The sequence below is a fragment of the Salmo salar genome, chromosome ssa12 (assembly GCF_905237065.1).
Source record: "Salmo salar chromosome ssa12, Ssal_v3.1, whole genome shotgun sequence".
In the NCBI taxonomy this organism is placed as follows: Eukaryota; Metazoa; Chordata; class Actinopteri; order Salmoniformes; family Salmonidae; genus Salmo; species Salmo salar.
The window spans coordinates 35,053,444-35,062,138 of NC_059453.1; the positions used below are offsets into that span (position 1 = coordinate 35,053,444).

The window sequence follows — 8,695 nt, forward strand, 5'->3', positions numbered from 1 at the left end:
CGCTACCCTATGGGACTCCCAATCACGGCCGGTTGTGGTACAGCCTGGTGTCTGTAGTGACGCCTCTAGCACTGAGATGCAGTGCCTTAGACCGCTGCGCCACTCGGGAGTCTATGTTAGTAACAAGTTCTTTTGGGTGACAGGGACAATTCACGGAGTAAAAAGTAAACGTAAAAAATATAAATAGTAAAGTACACCCCCCCCCCAAAAAAAGACTTAAGGTGTACTTTTGAAGTATTTTTACAACACTGTGCCCATCCATGTGGTACCGTTTGTAAAACATGCAGTTGCATTGGATTTATTAGTTCTGGTGTTAGTCCTGGTTCCTGACAAAGGTTTTTCTATTTAAGCTTTGAATATCAATTCCCCAAGTTTATCAGGCTTTATCTTGAGACTATTTGCTATGAGAATCAACGTGTTTACACAGCGGGAAATGCAGATGTATTTTCTTAGCTATAATCAGCTGGTCAAAAATTCAGGGATACAAATCTTAAACACTTATCTATTTTACTACTGCAGTGAAGTTAGCTTTATATTGAAGATTCTGACTTTACTCATCAATACCTCAACAGAACATGCCAGGAAAATTATAGAAATGTAATTCTAAATCAGCTGACAATAGCGAACAAGTTACACCCCTTGTTTTAACATATTTACTTTTTGGAGGCAAAATGTAGCTAAAACATTGCTCTCCTCTGCTCCAAGGGGTAAGGGACCCATTTTAAAACAGAAACGCTTACTATAGCATGTTAATGAACAATGTCAATATCATCTCAACCACAGACATACCCAGATAACACATTTTGGTTCTGGCAACGGTCCCTGAAGGTTGTGGGAACGTTCCCTGAATGTTGCACCAACGTTCCCTAAAGGTTTAAACAGATGGTTTTCTTAACGTTCTTATAACGTTCTCTTTTGGTTTTACAAAGATAGCGGGGCACGTTCTCTGAAGGTTACACTGTAGGCAACGTTCTCTGAAGGTTCTGGGAATGTTCTCTGAAGGTTAACAATGTTCCCTAAAGGTTCAAAATTCTTAACACACACACACAGGATGGCACAATTAAATATTAACAATTAATTCTTATATTTATACCAATTATCCCACTGAAGACATTTTTTTTTTAAAGTATACTACGTCATAACTGACTTTATATGGGCAATAAAAAATAAAAGTTTCAAGTCTTCCAAGACTTAAAAAGAACTGATGATATTGGACAGAGGGAATGTTAGTGATGTTCCAACGAAATTACAGTTAACAAAAATGACCCTTAATCCAGTATAAACTAATGTATAGAATGTATTATACAAGTTAAAATCACAAATTCTACAGCAAAACGGCAGAGTTATGTTTTAATTAAGTGATAATGCCCGAGTAGCCGCTGTTTGGAGGATATATTGGCACGGCCTGAGACCAAGTCAAATCGTGCCAATATATCCTCTAAACACCGGCTTCGAGGGCATTATCACTTTTATACAACGGGTTACCAACATATATAAATAATGATTGACATATTTTTATTAACAAAACTTATTTAGATTAATTTATTCATGCTATTTCATCCTTCCACAAGAAATAGTCCCGACACAAATCTAGGGTTGCTACCCAAGCCGGCTGGTCGTTCTTTCTATCTGTTAGGTTGCCAGAGACGCAACCCAGTCGTTCAGTCTTTTTGTTCTGTATCTATGGACGCAACCCAGATCTAAATGTTCCATTGCCATATTGGCTGGCAATGTTCTTATCCCTTGCAAGCTAGTCAACTACGGCTAAATTACGGTCACGCCAAACAGTGCAGCCAGAATAACAAGAAAGTAGCTGCATTTGCATTTGTTTAAGTTGTTTTCTAGTGATATTTATTTGGATACGTCCATAACAATGAGCTAATGATGCACGATTTCACCTGGCATAGAAAATGTGCTCTCTCTCGTCAGGACACTGTTGCTCGAGAGCTAGCCAACAACACAGCTAACACAATCATTTTAAACTGAAGCTGGAAAGACTACAAACTAGCTGCACATTGTTTGGTTTGACCTGTTTTCTATTGCTAGTTCTTTGTATATATCCATAAAAATTATGTTGATTCATGATCTCGAACTGGCTGAGAAAAGCTGTCTACCTGTCTGTCTCATCCCAACACGTTCATTACTATGGGACAGGTGGAGATCGAATTTGAATATTGAAACAATTTAGCAAATGTCGGAGAGACAGACAGCAAGGTTTATACAAATCTCCGATGTTGAAAACTAAATGTTAGTCTAAAAGAAATGGAAGATAATGTCTACATGCTTTTTATAGTGGAGATCAAGTTTATAAATTGCCTGGCTGGGCTGATGAGACAGGGATTGCACAGGCAGATGGAACAGAGTAAATAGGCATTTTAACATCATAGATTTAGCCGGTGGTAACTTGTGGAGTAGACACCGGCTGGAATGCGGTTTTGAGCAATCAGCATTCAGGATTAGACCCACCTGTTGTATAAGTAGTAAAACTAACAATGACTAAATAACCCATGCCTTCTGCGAATGCTATAAAGTCCAAAAGTTTTGGGCAGAGTTAGAAAGTTGTCTGTCAGAAGTATCAAAATGTAAATGTACTTTTAATCCGTCTGAGCAGATAGGTCTGGCCAGATGTGATGACGTTGATGTTTGTGTGCTGTTGTTTGGATGTGCATGTTTAGTATTGTTTTAAAAAATGTAGAATTTTAACAGTTAACACTAATTTTAGTTAACAATTCAGAAATCTGCAACCTGGTGACTGCCTCATGAAGCTGGTTGAGAGAATGCGAAGAGTGTCCAAAGATGTCAAGTCAAACGGTGGCTAAATATATCTTTATTTGTTTAACACTTTTTTGCTTACCACATGATTCCTTATGTGTTATTTCATCGTTTTGATGTCTTCACTATTATTCTACAATGTAGAAAATAGTCCAAATAAAGAAAAACCCTTGAATGGCGTGTCCGAACTTTTGACTGGTACTGTATATGAATGTATTTTCACATTTCTTTTGAATGTTCCTAATTTAGAGTCACTACAGTGTACCTCTGGTACTGCAGACATTGTTGTTTTCTGAGCTGACATTTTTAATAAATGTTTAATATACATTTAAATAAAAGTGAGAATCAAACTTGTATTGTTTTTTCAATGACTACACCACAATTGAACAAAACAGGTGTGATTCAGTATAGATCAAGAACACTTTCATGGTCTGTCTGCCTCCTTTCTCTGCTCTGCCTCTTCACCTTTTTGACCTGAAGGACCTGTAAGTTCCATACAATCAATGCAATGGCATCAAATGTAAGTTAAACATGGCCTGCTAGGACACCGTAATGTTAACGGCTAGTTATATAGATTACCGGTATTGCCATGACTTTGATAGTTTTGAAAATGTTAGTTTACATTCTTTTTGCCTGGAAGCATTCTTTTTCTCATGAATATCTGTCTCTGCCAAGTTAGCTTTCTTCTTTGCTCTGTCATATGAGTAAAAAAATAACATCTGGTTACAAATAATTCTTCAATGGTTATTTGTTTGAAATGAAATGCCACACCCAAATGTAAAGTATCATACTGGACATACCCTATTAGATGGTCATACTGAATCCAGATTTCATATATACTATCACTTTCAAAACATATTCACTTTACCTGTGGTCTCCAGAATTCTGGCCCATTGTATCATTTTCTACGTCTTGTCTGGTCGTTCACAGTTTTGACCTTTTTCGGGGATACCTTTTTTGGTCCAGTAGCAATACACAACCTGATGAAGAGGTTACAGTTTATTTAAATTATAAGCCACAGAAATAACTACTTTTTGACATTAATTTCATAGCACCCTCTTGAATTGCCCCGTTTTTCTTCTACATTGTTGTACAGCAGTGTGTGGACGCCCTAAAAATGCAAATAATGTTAGCTAGCTAGCTATCAACCTCAAACCTAGGAGTTATAGATGCAGTTAAGGGGATAGGAGGACATAAAATCAGAGGTCCACCTTTTAAAAAAATCCAAATCACATGTTTTTAGCAATTAGTTGTCAGTAACAGAAACACAAAACCAATGCTTTTAACAAGGTATGTATTACAAAATCCATGCAAGCATACTGAAAGATCTAGTTTGTGAATGATCATTCCTATATCTGATCCTTACAGAAGCTGACACAGATTATAAGGCATTCAATGGTGGGTTACACATTATTGAAAACGACTTATTTGACGAGTTACTAAAGTTAAGGTGAATTATTACAGAATAAGATCTGTAGCTGTCTGGCAGAACTAGTGCTCTCTTGTGGGTAGTTCACCCTCTCTCGCTGCTCCTCAGGCGCACTCCCAGGCGGAAGGGCTTTTGAGACTGTGTCCCACCAAAGATGAGGCTGAAATCTGGGACACCTCCATTTTCAGGTCAGACGAATCGGAAACGCCGAAGCAATGTCACTAGAACCAGGAAGAGCTCCATACGTGCTAACCCCTCCCCCAGACACACACGAGATCCTGGGGAACACACACACGGCTATCAATGAGAACAACATTTCACTCATACCTTCATATGCATGCAGCCTGGCATTTTATGTCAACATATTCTCCTGTCTCTGTACAACATACTATCACTTATAAGCCATAGATATTGATGCTTTTGCAAAAAGACACCTGCTGAGAATGACAGAAAGGCTTCTGGTTTCACAAACTCTCCAACCTCGTTGAGGAAGTTTTCAGGGTTGAACTCGTGAGGGAATTTCCACTGGCCTTCTTCATGCATCACCGAAGACAGGTTAGGAATTACCATAGTTCCCTGGAACAGATGAGGGAGAGAGGGATTAAGGGTGCGAAGGAGAGGTGGAGAGGTACACTAAAGACTGAGACAGCACCCGTCATGACATCACTCCCTCTAGCCCAGGCGACCTTTATAGTTCTAAGGTCAACAACAGGCAGCATATCAGTCGTCATGGTAATGCTCACCTGGGGCAGCTGGTAGCTGTGTAGTTGCGTGTCGCTGCAGGTAGTACGGAACACGCCAAGAGAAACGGTGTCACTCATGTGCTGTACCTCATGGATCATGGCTTGAACATACGGCATTGCATGTCTGTCCTCAAACGAAGCGTCTGCACGTCCCTCAAGAACGTCGGCGATCTCTCGGTAACAGCGATCTGGGACAAACGCGCACTCTTTGCCCGGGATTCAATCCGATCAAGTTTTGTAGAACAATTTCCTATTTAGCTGACATATGCAGTGTTTACCGTGAATGCGGACACATTGTCTACAAGCGCCATCGGATTGAATGAAATGTATGCCAGTGTGTGTGTCGTGTGTGTATTTCCTCACCCTGTACATGCTGGTTGGTCATCAGGTGTAGCACGGCAGAGCGGAGGGTGTTGGAAGTGGTGTCTGTCCCAGCCATGAACAGATCAAGTAGTAGAACACCATCTGAGTGTCATTAAATGTGGAGCCTCCATCAGCTGTCTGAAACACACTCATACACGCACACAGACACCAAAGGCCTCTACATTAAATTCTGCTCCATCCTGTAAAGTACTTCCTCCTCTTCCACCAGCCCAATAAAAATGTTTGCCCTTCTCACGGAAGTCATACCAAAGACTCTAAAAATGCCTCTCTGATTGGCAGATGGACTCAGGGTAAAGTCCTGCGACAGACTAGTGTTCTATCCAGGGGTTCTACATCAAGCTGCTTAATGCTACAGAAACAGGAGACAGGCTCCTGCCCCATGGACCGTTCAGGTTTACTTGTACAAGGCTACTTAATTACTATATATCTTATCTTATTTACTTCTAGAACACTAGTTCTATTGTTGTCCTACCTTGTCAATCTGGTCCAGGTAGCAGTCAAGGAGGTCTCTGGGCTCTCCCATGACCCTTGAACTTTTGTCCTTGGTCACAATCTTCTTGATATGTTCCTTCATTTGATTAAATTTGTGTGAAACGTTCCTGAAGGGAAAATGGAGGGGCCTCAAGACCGATATGATTCCATAGAGCTACAAAAGTTAGATTGGAGGAAATGGATGTAAAACAGAGGGGAATGTGGATCAGTGTGTCATGTCTAGCACCGAGAGTTCAGTGAGGATCATGTACACTCTAAAAAAAAGGTTCCATCAAGAACCTAAAAGGATTCTTTGGCTGTCCCCATAGGAGAACACTTTGAAGAACACCTTTGAAGAACACTTTTGGGATCAGCGTAGAACCCTTTCCACAGAGAGTTCTACCTGGAACCCAAAAGGGTTCTACCTGGGAACAGCCGAAAGAACCATTTTGGAATCCTTTTTTTTTAGTAAACATGGAGTGGCACAGGGCTTAGACTGTACCATGGCCCAAGGTCCGAAAGCTTCTTTGGTCAACTCCTCTAAGCTCTGGATGAGGGTGAGGATGACCGGGTCGTCGTATTCGAACCTCTCTCCGAAAATCAGCGAGCAGATGATGTTAGACTCAGTCAGATGGAACAGGTGCTGAGGGTCCGTCGAACCGCCTACCAGGACACAGCAACGGTCACCACACCAGGCAATACACACAGACCAGGTAAGAACAACGATCACAGAGCTACTGAATTGAACACACTGACAGGATAGATAAAGTAACAATCCCCACAGTCTTTATACCTAATGTTAAAACAAGTATAGTAAATATAGTCATACTGGGAGTATTACTGAGAGGATCTTATTTCTGTGAAGTTTGTGTGATTTATGGAACCTTGTTACAACTACAAGGGGTTAATAGTGTAATTGTTTGATACAGTATTTGGAGGACCTTTGGGGTGGATACTAAGCGCTGATAATGACATGAATATGTACGGTGATGATTGTGATTACTAGGGCGTTGTGTGTGTGGGACTGTACCAGCACTGCTCTCCAGCTCAGTGCAGATGTGGGACACCTCCTCTAGGATGCCCATTTCCATGGAGCGTTTGCCCAGACCAAATTGTCTCAGCGTGGTCAGAGCAAAGCGCCGGTGGTCCCTCCAGCTGCAGCCATAATTGGCCAGGGCGATCCCTGATCAACACACACACATACAAACACACACGGAGCATACATGGGTCGGGCTCACGGTCTCATGCCTACTACTTTAAAATCAGTGCCACCCTCAGCCCAAGGGGGGATTTCCTATTGGGCTAATTCCTGTATCCTGTTTCCTGTTTCCTATTAGGCTAATTCCTGGTCTCCCATGGAAGATACCGCTGGTGGTGCACACACACACACACACACACACACACACACACACACACACACACACACACACACACACACACACACACACACACACACACACACACACACACACACACACACACACACACACACACACACACACACACACACACACACACACACACACACACACACATTACAAAATGGGTCAAGGACCTACGACTTTGCTTTCGAAGAGGTGGCTGATGAGAAGATGGGTTGGTCGTCCAGCATATTCCTCTGCGTGTGTCACCAGTGCTTCACGAACCACCTCCAGGCCATTCAGAACCACAGCAGGCCGTGAGCCGATGTACAGACTGAACACGTTACCATAGCGCCTCTTCAGCTGAAGCACAGAAGGAGAGGGACAGGGGGAGTATTTATTGTGGGAATATAATGTGGGACTTTTCTTTTGAAATGCTATTCAGGCACTTGGGAGAAAATGCAAGGGTTGATGGATAAGCTTTCAGTCTTGCGTTTTAGTGGTTCCAGGAGTAACTCTTGGCTGACTACTATTATTTTGTCCCTTTACAAGTTGCGTAGCACTCTGATATTAAACATTGAGTCGCAGTGTCAATTGGTTTCCTCATTATGTGAAATAACAAAAAAAAGCTCAACCTTATTCACAACATATCTATACACTGTTATTAGTGTGTAATAACACCATTTCTTCCCAGGATAATAAAGTGTTTCCCTTTCCCTAGAATTTTACGGTTTAGAAATAACGGAAAGCGTGGTTTTTATCCACAATTTTCACTAATTATTTTAAAACATTAGACTAAATTACATAAATATTTCTGTTTATTGTCAAATGAATTAATCATTGTCTTTTGTTGAAATTGTGTATTGACATTCCAACCTTTTTGAGTATTTTCTAGTCCAATTGCGGCATGATTGCGCTGTTTGTATCCGTTTGCATCAGTTTCAGAGTTCCAGAGTGCTGTGCAGTATGTGGAGGCCAGTGCCAATGCCAGTCAGGTGTCTGGGTACCTTTGCTGCCCCCTGACATGGGAGCGGTTGAAGAATAGTCATCCCGTCAATCAGGAAGTGAGCCAGCTCAAGAGACCTCAACTGTCATCCCCTGAGCTAAATCTGTGTAGCATGTGGAGGCCAGGGCCAAGGTTGTCAGGTGTCTGTGTACCTTTCCTGGAAGCGGCTGAGGGACAGTCTCGATCAGGAACTGAGAAAGTCAGAGGCCTAGACTGAAGCAGCAGCGAGAGGCCTGCTGGTATGTCAGATAAGGTGTTTGCCAGCAAGGGGCGCAAGAGAGCATATAGCCAGAGTGAAGAGGGATGAGACCCCAGATCGCAAGAAAGGCGAGGGACCATAGTCACTGATATTCACCCATTAATATGCACACATCAGGGTGGGGGTCAATTCCATTCAATTCAATTCAGTCAAATCAGAAAGTAGGCTGAAATCCCAGTTTCCATTAAAACAATTTCTTAAAGCAAGGCATTGAGGAGTATTGGAATGGGAAGTAGAAAGTCAGTTTATTTCCTAAATTGAGAGAAATTA

At 41.6% G+C, this 8,695-nt stretch overlaps 1 pseudogene; it reads right to left on the minus strand.

Moving 5' to 3' along the window:
* Positions 1 to 4,285: 4,285 nt before the first annotated feature.
* LOC106564968 (vitamin D(3) 25-hydroxylase-like) lies at positions 4,286 to 8,209 on the minus strand (annotated as a pseudogene).
* Positions 8,210 to 8,695: the final 486 nt, after the last annotated feature.